We start from the raw sequence: 13,014 nt of genomic DNA, 5'->3' as shown, positions 1-13,014 counted from the left end.
TGTTATTGCCAGTTGAACATGTTTGATGATTGTCAATAACCAACCAGCCAGGTGAACTGAGATGATCGTTGAAAAATAAGATGAGTGAGTGAGTGATGAATGAGATGATTTGTTGTTCAAGCCGTCCTGAATGAAAAATTTCCAGGTCGCTGGGTTGACCAAGACGGACCAACTGCATGGCCCCCACGATGACCAGACATAACCCCCTTCGTTGTTTTTTTTATGTGGAGGTTTGTTAAAGATGTCCACACCACCAAGGTGGCAAACCTGCAGGATCTTCATTCTCGGATCACAGCTGTATCTGAACTGGTGGACACAAACGTGCTGAGCCGAACATGGCAAGAACTCGTGTGCCACCTTGATTTCCTGTGCACGACAAACGGAGCTCACATTGAGGTGTGTTGATGGTGTGCACAAAACTTCATGAGTTTTTGTATAACATAAACCAAGTTAACAGTATGTGGGGGGTATAGCTCAGAGGTAGAGTATTTGATTGCAGTTCAAGAAGTCACTGGTTCGAATCCGGTTGCCCTCTCACCTTTTTTGTCCCTCATTCCCTGAAAATATATTTATTTTGCATCATTTTCTCTGTTGGGATCACGTGAATCATCTTCACCTGGACGTGTTGTTCCAGTGTGCTTCGTGAGCTTGAACAGGTTCGTTGTTACCTGTGTGTATGTTTATTTGTCTCCATGTACACACGATTGCCTCGTCCTTGTGCAGGCAAGGTGTTCAAGGTGTTCAAGGTGTTCAAGGTGTTCAAGGAAATTTACACACAGGAGGCCATTTGGCCCATCAAGCCCGTGCCATGTCCATACGCCGGCATTTGCTTACCGACTGTCGGTTGTGCTCATGATGAAGCTCACCAGAAGCATCTGTTCACAATGGCCTGCTCCTTTCAGGAGATCTTGTGATATCTGTAATATCGATCACCTGAGTGTGGAATGGACAGCCGGCTTTTGAACTCCATCTGAATGACAGCGTGCTCCAAGATGCATCACCTTAATTGTACTCCTGTGTCAGACCGGTAGTTTTTAGGTAAAAACTTAAAAAAACACAACCCCAGAATTGACAACTTCATGGCGAATTGGTGGTGCAGCAATACTGGAATTGGTGCAGCGTAGGCATGATGGGCCGAACATCCTCCTCCTGTGCCAAAGTTCCTTGTGTGGTAAATTATTTTGGAAAATTCGACGCCTTTTTGGAGGAATTTTCCAAAATATATTGGAATCAACGTGGGTTCGAATCCCGTCCGAGCTTTAAACCGTCATAGAGGATATCACGGCTTCCGGAGGACCAATCACAACGCAGCATATTTTGTCCCCGCCCCTGGAGCTTGCATCTGATTCCGTTTGACCCCCTGATTGGTGGTCAGGAATCACGTGGTAGGTTACAGAGGCAACGTCCTGTCGATCGCACTCCTCGTCCAACAGGGAAAGGTCACGTGGACGTAGAAAACGTTCTGAGTCGTTTCGGCCGCAAGAACAACCTTGGGAATTAGGAAGAAGAAGAAGAAGAAAAAGAAGGAGAAGAAGAAGGCACACTCCATTTTGACTTCCCTCCCTGCTGTGTGCCGACCACGTATTCTGGAGGACTTCCCTCCCCGCTGTGTGCCCACCACGTGTTCTGGAGGACTTCGCTCCCCGCTGTGTGCCGGCCACGTGTTCTGGAGGACTTCGCTCCCTGCTGTGTGCCGACCACGTATTCTGGAGGACTTTCCTCCCCGCTGTGTGCCCACCACGTGTTCTGGAGGACTTCCCTCCCTGCTGTGTGCCGACCACGTGTTCTGGAGGACTTCGCTCCCCGCTGTGTGCCGACCACGTGTTCTGGAGGACTTCGCTCCCCGCTGTGTGCCGGCCACGTGTTCTGGAGGACTTCGCTCCCTGCTGTGTGCCGACCACGTATTCTGGAGGACTTTCCTCCCCGCTGTGTGCCCACCACGTGTTCTGGAGGACTTCCCTCCCTGCTGTGTGCCCACCACGTGTTCTGGAGGACTTCGCTCCCCGCTGTGTGCCGACCACGTGTTCTGGAGGACTTCGCTCCCCGCTGTGTGCCGACCACGTGTTCTGGAGGACTTCCCTCCCTGCTGTGTGCCGGCCACGTGTTCTGGAGGACTTCGCTCCCTGCTGTGTGCCGACCACGTATTCTGGAGGACTTTCCTCCCCGCTGTGTGCCCACCACGTGTTCTGGAGGACTTCCCTCCCTGCTGTGTGCCCACCACGTGTTCTGGAGGACTTCGCTCCCCGCTGTGTGCCGACCACGTGTTCTGGAGGACTTCGCTCCCCGCTGTGTGCCGGCCACGTGTTCTGGAGGACTTCGCTCCCTGCTGTGTGCCGACCACGTATTCTGGAGGACTTTCCTCCCCGCTGTGTGCCCACCACGTGTTCTGGAGGACTTCCCTCCCTGCTGTGTGCCCACCACGTGTTCTGGAGGACTTCGCTCCCCGCTGTGTGCCGACCACGTGTTCTGGAGGACTTCGCTCCCCGCTGTGTGCCGACCACGTGTTCTGGAGGACTTCCCTCCCTGCTGTGTGCCGGCCACGTGTTCTGGAGGACTTCCCTCCCTGCTGTGTGCCGGCCACGTGTTCTGGAGGACTTCCCTCCCCGCTGTGTGCCGGCCACGTGTTCTGGAGGACTTCCCTCCCCGCTGTATGCCGGCCACGTGTTCTGGAGGACTTCTCTCCCCATGCTGAACTTCTCTGTCTCTGTCTCTCTCTCTCTCTCTCTCTCTCTCTCTCTCTCTCTCTCTCTCTCTCTCTCTCTCTCTCTCTCTCTCTCTCTCTCTCTCTCTCTGTTTCTCTCTCTCTCTCTCTCTCTCTCTCTCTCTCTCTCTCTCTCTCTCTCTCTCTCTCTCTCTCTCTCTCTCTCTCTCTTCCTCTCTCTCTCTCACTGCTGCACCAACATTGAACAGGACCAGCGCTCTTTGGCCTGGTGACGCACCATCCACAACGAGGCCTCTGCTGTCCGCACACGATTCAAACCCTTCAAGCCGAGCTCGCCATTGCATACTCACGACGCTCGCGTCGCCCGTCGCGTCGTACGACTTTATCTATCTATAATCCCAGCAATGTGTGTGTGTGTGTGTGTGTGTGTGTGTGTGTGTGTGTGTGTGTGTGTTTGTGTGTGTGTGTCTGTCTGTCTGTCTGCGACTGCCGTTTCTCGACGACCGCCGGTCCGATCTGATTGAAACTTGCCAGGAATATTGCCGGGGCCCCGCAGATGTGCCTTTTCAAGGTTTGATGTCAATCGGACGAGCGGTTCCCAAGTTACGGCCATTTTACTGCTTTTTCAGTGTTGAAAAGGTGTATATATGGCAGCTGAAGGTGTCGTTCCACCTTCTCACCTTATCATTCCAATTTTTTCCCAAATTATTAATAACCGGACGATCACCGGTCCGATCAGATTGAAACTTGCCAGGAATATTGCTGGTGACCCGCGGATGTGCCTTTTCGAGGTTTGATATTAATCGGACGAGCGGTTCGCCAAGTTACGGCCATTTATCTGTCGACCAATGACAAGACACGGTGCTATGACATCACGAATGACGTCACAATTAATGTTTATTTATTATTTTGATTTATTTTGCACGATTGACGGTCCGATCTGATTGAAACTTGCCAGGAATATTGCTGGTGACCCGCGGATGTGCCTTTTCGAGGTTTGATATTAATCGGACGAGCGGTTCGCCAAGTTACGGCCATTTATCTGTCGACCAATGACAAGACACGGTGCTATGACATCACGAATGACGTCACAATTAATGTTTATTTATTTATTTTTTATTTCTTATTTATTTTGCACGATTGACAGTCCGATCTGATTGAAACTTGCCAGGAATATTGCTGGTGACCCGCGGATGTGCCTTTTCGAGGTTTGATATTAATCGGACGAGCAGTTCCCAAGTTGCGGCCATTTATCTGTCGACCAATATCTGCGAGAGAGGGGACGGGAGAGGGGAGATAGAGGGGGAGCAAGAGAGGGGGGAGAGAGAGGGGCGAGAGAGAAGGGCGAGAGAGAGGGGAGAGAGAGGAGAGGGGGAGGAAGTGGGAGAGAAGAGGGGCGAGACTAGGGGTGAGAGAGGGGAGGAGAGAAAGGGGGAATAGAGGAGGGGTGAGACTAGGGGTGAGAGAGGGGAGGAGAGAGAGGGGGGAAAGAGGGGGTGAGAGAGAGGGGGCGTCACAATTCAAGAGAGGGGGAGAGAGGAGGGGGCGAAAGATGGGGTGAGAGTGGGGGCGAGAGAGAGAGGGGCGAGAGAGGAGGGAGAGAGGAGGGGGAGCGAGAGAGAGGGGCGTCACAATTCTTCTTTATTTGATATGACGTCACAATTGACGCTGGGGACCTGAATATGTTTCCCAAGTTATGACCATTTCTGATACGGTTGGTCCGATCCAATTGAAATAATGCCCCAATCCAGTCATCGTTTACGTACCTCCGGGCCCGTACTGGTACCTCAAATAGCAGATAGACCGGTCCCTCTCCCTCCAAGTGCCACCATGTTGACCGTGAACACTCGGTCGACTTTAATCCTCGTCGCCAACGTCACGTCGTCGAGACCAAGAACCACAGAAACCCGCCTTGATTACAGATCACCACTGCGGCTTGCGGTGCTCCTTTTAATCAGCCATCTTGAGCCGCCTCCTCCTCCGGTGGTTGTTGTTGTTTCACGGCTTCGTGACAGCACAGTGGACTTGCATGGATTAAAAAAACAAATCCAAACACAACACAAACTATTATCATGATCGTGATGATCAAAACGTTCGTGCGTGCTCGGTAATAAATAAATAATGATGAACCAAGTTATTTCCAGCTCGGCGGTTTTTTTAATCAAGTTATACGCATCGCAGTGCGTGATGACGTCATTACGTCGCTTGCGTGGCTCGTTTCTCTGTGGATGTTTACGTCGTCGCGACTTCCTCAACTCAACACGTCCCGGGCTGATTTCTTTCTTTGAAGGTTTTTCTTTGTTCACGATTTCTCTTTGGTTGAGGATTTGTGCTGCTGGGCTGACGTGCGAGTCGGTGACGTGTACAGAAGGACTGGCTATTGTGACGTCACGACAATCGGGTGTAGATCTGTGACACGCTCGGTTCGACGTGCATCACCATCCGTGGTTCCTGCAGTTTTGCCGAGTTTCCCGCTCAATTCGGACTTTATTGACTTCAAGGAACATCTGTATATGAGGAAAACACAACGAAGGTTCGTCACACGGTTTGATTTTCACTACATTAAATTAACTTGATCATGTCATGTCGAGTTTAACCTGATTTATCCACCGTGACACTGACTGTGAATCACCGGGATTACAGTTTATCGCTGCCTCGGGATTCGAACCGTTCCGTCGATGCAGACAAAAGAAAGACAAACAAATGGACGGATGATCAGATTGTCCCCCCATTTTTTGAAGATTACATTTTCAGGTTTTAGTTCTTCTTGATGAAGAGGAACAGATTGATTTGAAGTTTAATCAGAGAATCCCTTTTGTGAAGATTTTACAACACACAAGGGGGTCAGTAATCCACCTTGAGGTGTGCACGCTCACCTCTGGGCTGTCTCGTCTGGGTTAGAATCCCGACCTAGCTATAAACTGCCATCCTGGTGTTTCGCACGTACGGCGAGGGTTCATTGCGTGCACCGTCCATCGGGTAGATGGTTAGCCCGAAGACTCCTCAACCAACACCGGTCGGTGGTGGATGTTAAACGAGACGCCGTTTTACCTCGCGTCTATTACACCACCTTGTGGAACTCGTCACATGAGTTATTCGTGCCTGTTTATTGTGTCCTTTGTGACGTCATAAACAGTACGTTTCCTGCTTGCAATGATTTTTTCCATTTTGTTTGACTGCCAGACAGGTAGATAGAGTAAAATACTATCACTCCTCTCTGTGCAGGTGTGATCGGACAAATTCAGAGCCAAAGTACGTCTTTATTAACGTCCACCAATGAATGCTGGCAGACCGGACGTCATTTTAATGTCCATCCGAGGGACAGCGCCTGCTTCGGCGCATGCTCCCATTCCTAACCGAACCTTGTCCTGACCTTTCACCTTCCAACCCCCAGGAGTACATCTGGCTGCGACATTTCCTCCGTTCCCACATCTTGTTCATCTGCGTGTTGTCCCATCCCCTAACAGTGACGACTATATCTACATCTCTTTCACACAACATGGACAGACATTTCACCACTCATCCCAACTCTCTCTTCCTCACATCTTGCGATTTCAGTTGTCACCATGGAACTTGGCTGGATGTTGGTACCTGTCTCACCAGCCGTGTAACTTCATCAAAGGACTTCTGTGACTCCATGGGACTGACTCAATCTGTGAACATTCTGACTCGGATTTCTCCAAATGGCAAATCCTCCCTTCTGGACTTGGTGATGACAAACTTCCCTGCAAATGTCTCCTGCTCTTCCTCTGCTCTCATTTGTTCATCTGATCATGTGCTTGTGAAAGTCAACATATCTCTGGCTATTCCCAAAGAGCTGTTCCACACCAGTGAGTATGGGAGTTCACTCAAGCAGATTGGTAGGGACTGCAAGCAGCCATCCCTCTTCAGCACTGGTCTCCCATATCTACTGCTTCTGATGTTAACTCAGCCTGGGAATTCATCCACAGACACCTGATCTCTCTGTCTCCCTGTCTCTGGCTCTGTCTGTCTGTCTGTCTGTCTGTCTCTATCTCATGTACAGATTCATCCTGCCCATGGTTCACTGAATACTGTGGTGGGGCAGTTGATCTGAAACAACCTTCTCTTCCTGGAACCCAAATCTGACCAAAGGCAATCTCAGCTCATTCTAAAAAGTCCACAACAAGTGTGTGTCCACCTTCAGCAGAGTCAAAAAATAACATCTGTCCAACCTCAAGATTGAGTTTTCAAACTTGTCTCCCTCCTCTAAAACCTGATGACACCTTGTTGAGTCTTTCGCTGGAGTATGCTCCCCTTCCAATCCCTTCCCTCGAGTCATCACAGCCGACTATGCTCGTGAGCAGGCTAAATGCCTCAATTCTGTGTTTGATTCAAAATCTTGTGTCTCCAACCCCCCACTCTCGGTGTCCACTCTTCCCTGTCGAACACAACTGATCCTGGATTCTGTGTCTTTTGCACCTGAGAAGATGGAGAAAATTATTTCACTCCTTGACTCTGACTCTGCGACTGGACCGGACGGCATCAGCTCATGTGTCCTCACAACCTTCTCTGCTGCTCTTGCACATCCTCTCTCTGCCCTTTTCACCCTATCATTTGGCTTGGGTCATCTTTCATCTGTTTGTAAATCCGCCAACATCACCGCATTGCATAAAAAAGGAGAAAAAATTGATCCCCTTCACTACAAAACTATTGGCTTCCTTCCAATCATCAGCAAGATCATGGAGTCCATAATCACGGTTGAAATGAAATCCTTCCTCTTCTCCAACAGCCTCATCTCACATCACTAATTTGGTTTCAGACCAGGTCACTCCACCTTGTTCATGCTGCTTCGACTCACCCATCAATGGATGGACGCCCTCAGAGTTGGACATGAGATCAGGGCTGGTTCTCTGGACATATCTCTTTTGTTACAGCCTGGCATCTTGCGGTCCTCTCCAATCTCTGCCTATGGTATCCAATGCCAACTCCACACGTGGCAAACTGACTTCCTCAACTCTCGTAGCCAACATGTGGCTCTCAACAAGATCCTTTCATCTCCTCTCCCTGTCATGGCTGCAGTACCTCAAGGCAGTGTTCTTGGACCAATCCTATTCCTGATCTTCATAAGTGATCTCTCTCACTCTCTGGAAGAATCCTCTTTATCTATTTGCTGATCACTCCCCCCTCTGCCGTGACATCCTCAGTCATCCTCCTTACAGACAGGCAGCAACCTCTTCCTTCTCTTCAGACCTTGACAAAATCACAAGCTGGTCAAACACTTGGAATATGTCTTCCAATCCTGACAAATCTCACTCCGAAAGGACCACCTGGCAAACCCTCCTCCGATCGACTTTCTTACCAATCCTCTTGAGGAAGTTCAGTCATTCAAAGTCCTGGGTCTCACTATCAGCCATGATCTTTCTTGGGCAAACCACATTTCAAAATCGTCCTCCAAAGCCAGCTGCTGACTGGGCATCCTCCAACATCCTTCCTTGGCACACTTGAACTCCTTTCCACCGACAATACCTTCATCGGTATTGAAGCTTGATGGAAGACTGCTCTCCTCTCCAGGCTGGCTCCCCTGCCTCACGTCTTGCTCAGCTTGATGCCGGGGAAACGAAGGTCTTAACGGTTATTGGAATCTCACGTGATGAAGCTGAGTCGATGGGCCTATCACTTCACCATCACCGACAGGTCAGTGGTCTCTTTGTCACCTACCACCTCCTTTCTCGTCTTACCTCTTCTGCTCATTCCGTGCTTTGTCCCCCCAGGTTTCTCAACGACACACACGGTTCACCATCAACCCCCTTCTAGTGAAACTACCTGAATCCAGTATCACTGCTCTCCTCCACTCATTCATTCCTCCTTTTCCCACCTGAGGAATCAACTTTCACATCCTCTTCAATCTCATTCTTCCCTCCAGGTCTTCAGGACAGCTGTTCACCACCATCTCAAATCATCCCCAATCCAAATCCATATTTTCTACCCTTGTAAACCCCATCTAAACCCTCATTCTTCCAATTTTCCAGTTTTTCCTCCTTTTGAACTTCCTTGTGTGTCTATCTCATCCACCCCAAACATCCTCTGTGTCCAACTTCTCCACCCCATCCATGCGTGTTTTGCGTCCTGTTTTTGTCTCTTTCGTCCTGATCCGTTCAGTGCACTAGTTCTTCCACGAGCCTCGACTAGGTGTGCAAAAATAAAGTAAAAAAGAGGCTTAAAAGGTGCTAAAATGTTTTAAAAGGTCTAAGCTTCTAAAGGGTCTTCACAGGTGTAAATATTTCTGGGGTCGAAGGGATCTAAAGGTATAAACTCTAAAGGGTCCAGTGGTCCTAGCAGTCTAACGGGTCCAGAAGATCTAAAGTGTTGAAGGGACCTAAAGGGGTCGGTCTTACTGGTCTTAAGAAGAGTGTTGTTTTCCAGGAAAGCAAAGATGAACGAGTCACCTAATTCACAAGACGTTGATGTGAACCAGTCACCACCAGATTCTACGACACCACAGAAAAAGAAAACTTCTCTTTGGGAACGTCTAAAGTAAATATATTTATTTTCTCTCTCTTCACTTTTAAAAACTTCTCTTTTGGAAATATCGAGTTCAGAAAATGTACAAGAAATTGATTTTTCAATCATTTTCATCTCAGGTGCTTGTTCAGAAGAAAAAGAAAGGGAAGTGTTGTGATGACGTTTCACATCCCATGTAAGTAAGAGAAAATCTCCCTTCGGGATGTCGTGACATGAATTGTGATGGAAATAGAAATAGTTATTCCTGTCGTATCTCGATCACGTGATGATCCTTCATCATTTTCTCCACCATAGATTGGAGGTTTCATGGCTGTGGGATTTCTTTGAGGTTCCTTCCTCGAGATGGTTCGCTGGGGTGGGAATCTTGATCCTGATATTAATGTTCATCCTGGTGTTTTGCATGAAGGTTGAGACATCGATGTGTGCGCCATCCCACCAAAGCACGTGGATCGAGAGGACTGTCTGCCAGCGTGGGGGTGTTCGTGGACGTAAAATATCCCATCATGTCTCTTGCAAAGCTTTGGCGAGTTATCGCCGGTACCCAGAACAAATTACACATTCCTGCCATTCAACAGAAGCATTGGCCATAGACAAACACCGTCCAGAAACAAACACTGCCCAGACACGTCCGGAGCCAAACACCGTCCAGAAACAAACACTGCCCAGACACGTCCGGAGACAAACACCATCTAGAAACAAACACTGCCCAGACACGTCCGGAGACAAACACCGTCCAGAAACAAACACTGCCCAGACACGTCCAGAGACAAACACCGTCCAGAAACAAACACCACCCAGACACGTCCGGAGACAAACACCGTCCAGAAACAAACACTGCCCAGACACGTCCGGAGACAAACACCGTCCAGAAACAAACACTGCCCAGACACATCCGGAGACAAACACCGTCCAGAAACAAACACTGCCCAGACACGTCCGGAGCCAAACACCGTCCAGAAACAAACACTGCCCAGACACGTCCGGAGACAAACACCGTCCAGAAACAAACACTGCCCAGACACGTCCGGAGCCAAACACCGTCCAGAAACAAACACTGCCCAGACACGTCCGGAGACAAACACCGTCCAGAAACAAACACTGCCCAGACACGTCCGGAGACAAACACCGTCCAGAAACAAACACTGCCCAGACACGTCCGGACCCAAACACGGCTTGGACGTGTCCAGAGCCAAGCCATCCAGAGACAAACACCGCCCGGACACGTCCTCGTGACTATTTCGAAAGCAATTGGTTATTTTATATGACTTGGTGTCCTTCACAAAGGTTACATGGTTTCTCTTTGTGAGTTTAAAAGGAAAATACATTTGATAACACCCCAATTCCGAGCCGTTCACCACATTCACGTGTTTTCTCAATTACAGAGCCAAATTTTTTCCACCTGTCACATGACAATTGTGTGTGTGTGTTTGTGCGTGTGTGTGTGTGTGTGTGTGTGTGTGTGTGTGTGTGTGTGTGTGTGTGTGTGTGTATGTATGTGTGTGCATGTGTGTAGGTGTGTATGTATGTATGTGTGTGTGTTGTTCATAGAGTATAACATATTCTCTGCAAACTCCCCTACCCCCACTTCACCCACTACCCCACCCCTCTCTCTCTCTCTCTCTCTCTCTCTCTCTCTCTCTCTCTCTCTCTCTCTCTCTCTCTCTCTCTCTCTCTTTGTCCCATCCTTGCTCCATCCCCTCCTACTACAGTGCAGCATCCTCCCACACCCCTCTCTCTTTCTGTCTCCGAATGTATGTGGACGGCGGTTATGCCCAGATGGTGGTTATCTCCACACGTACCTGAACGGTGGTAATCCAAATTTATCACCAGTTGTTATTGGGTCCTTTAGTGTTGAAATGACATTACAGGTGGTGCGTAGAGGCTTGTAGGCTTCACCAGTCCGTGCACTGCAAACTGTCCTCCCTATCCTTTCGGAAAAGCCCAGGTAGTATGGCAGAACACAGTGCCCAAGTGTGTCTGGCGCCTTCCGTTCTGTCTGTTTTGGTTCTTTCAAGGTGGGGAGTATCCCTTTGCTGTACCCACTTTTGAGCAGGACTCCTCTCACTAATCTGGCATGTTCTGAGATACCCTTAGAGATGTCGCGACATGAATTGTGTCCAACATGTCTCAATGTGTCTTGTGGGTAAATAAAAGATTGACCCAATACCACATATATGTATGCGCGCGCGCGTGCGCGCGCGCGCACACACACACACACACACACACACACACACACACACACACACACACACACACACACACACACACACACACACACACACACACACACACACACACACACACACACGTACGGAAGCCATTTACTCCACACGTCTGCTCTTCATGAACACCACATTATTTAAATTAATCAGTTGATTGTTCTCCGCTCCATCCGACCGATCGATCATCCGTCCATGTATGTTTGTGTGTGTGTGATCTTTCAAAAACAGTTGGACATTTAGCTCTCATATTGCAGATATCTATTCCTCATGACATCATCTCAACCTGATTACATCACGGCTGTGATTGGCTAAATGATGTGACCATGACAACCATCTCAGTAACTTAGCTTGTGTGCGTGATATTTCAAAAATTGTTCAAGATTGAACTTTCAGATTACACAGATCTTTTCCTCATCCCACCCAAAAGTAGGGGGATCTCCAGTATCAGTTCCTTGTTTTATTTCATGTGGAGTTTGGTGGAGGGGGCATTGTAGTGTCAGTTGTTGAAATACAGAATGTGTATGACATCCGGTTTAGCATATTTGAAGCAAATTGTGGTTTTACAAAGAGTGTTGTTTTCCAGGAAAGCAAAGATGAACGAGTCTTCTGGTTCTCCAGATGTTGGTGTGAACCAGTCACCCAGTTCTGAAGATGTTGGTCTGAACCCGTTTCTTGATTCTCAAGATGTTGGTTTGAACCCTTCTTCTGGTTCTCCAGATGTTGGTGTGAACCAGTCATCCAGTTCTCAAGATGTTGGTCTGAACCCGTTTCTTGATTCTCAAGATGTTGGTTTGAACCCTTCTTCTGGTTCTCCAGATGTTGGTGTGAACCAGTCATCCAGTTCTCAAGATGTTGGTCTGAACCCGTTTCTTGATTCTCAAGATGTTGGTTTGAACCCTTCTTCTGGTTCTCCAGATGTTGGTGTGAACCAGTCATCCAGTTCTCAAGATGTTGGTTTGAACCCGTTTCTTGATTCTCAAGATGTTGGTTTGAACCCTTCTTCTGGTTCTCCAGAAGTTGGTGTGAACCTGTTTCTTGATTCTCAAGAAGTTGGTCTGAACTCTTCTCCTGGTTCTCAAGACGTTGGTGTGAACCAGTCACCACCACATTCTCCTCCACCAAAGAAAAAGAAAACTACTCTTTGGGAACGTCTAAAGTAAATATATTTATTTTCTCTCTCGACACTTTTTAAAACTTCTTTTTGGAAATATCGAGTTCAGAAAATGTACAAGAAATTGACTTTTCAATCTTTTTCATCTTAGGTGCTTGTTCAGAAGAAAAAAGAAAGGGAAGTGTTGTGATGACATTTCACATCCCATGTAAGTAAGAGAAAATCTCCCTTCGGGATGTCGTGACATGAATTGTGATGGAAATAGAAATCGTTATTCCTGTCGTATCTCGATCACGTGATGATCCTTCATCATTTTCTCCACCAGAGATTGGAGGTTTCATGGCTGTGGGATTTCTTTGAGGTTACTTCATCGAGATGGTTCGCTGGGGTGGGAATCTTGATCCTGATGTTAATGTTCATCCTGGTGTTTTGCATGAAGGGTGAGACATCGATGTGTGCGCCGTCCCACCAAAGCTCGTGGATCTTGAGGACCGTCTGCCAGCGTGGGGGTATTGGTGGACGTAAAATATCCCATC

The sequence above is a fragment of the Eptatretus burgeri genome, chromosome 23, assembly GCF_056783735.1.
Source record: "Eptatretus burgeri isolate ZD-2024b chromosome 23, Ebu_testis_v1, whole genome shotgun sequence".
NCBI lineage: Eukaryota > Metazoa > Chordata > Myxini > Myxiniformes > Myxinidae > Eptatretus > Eptatretus burgeri.
The sequence above is the reverse complement of the archived record's forward strand: the minus strand, read 5'-3'. Positions refer to the sequence as shown.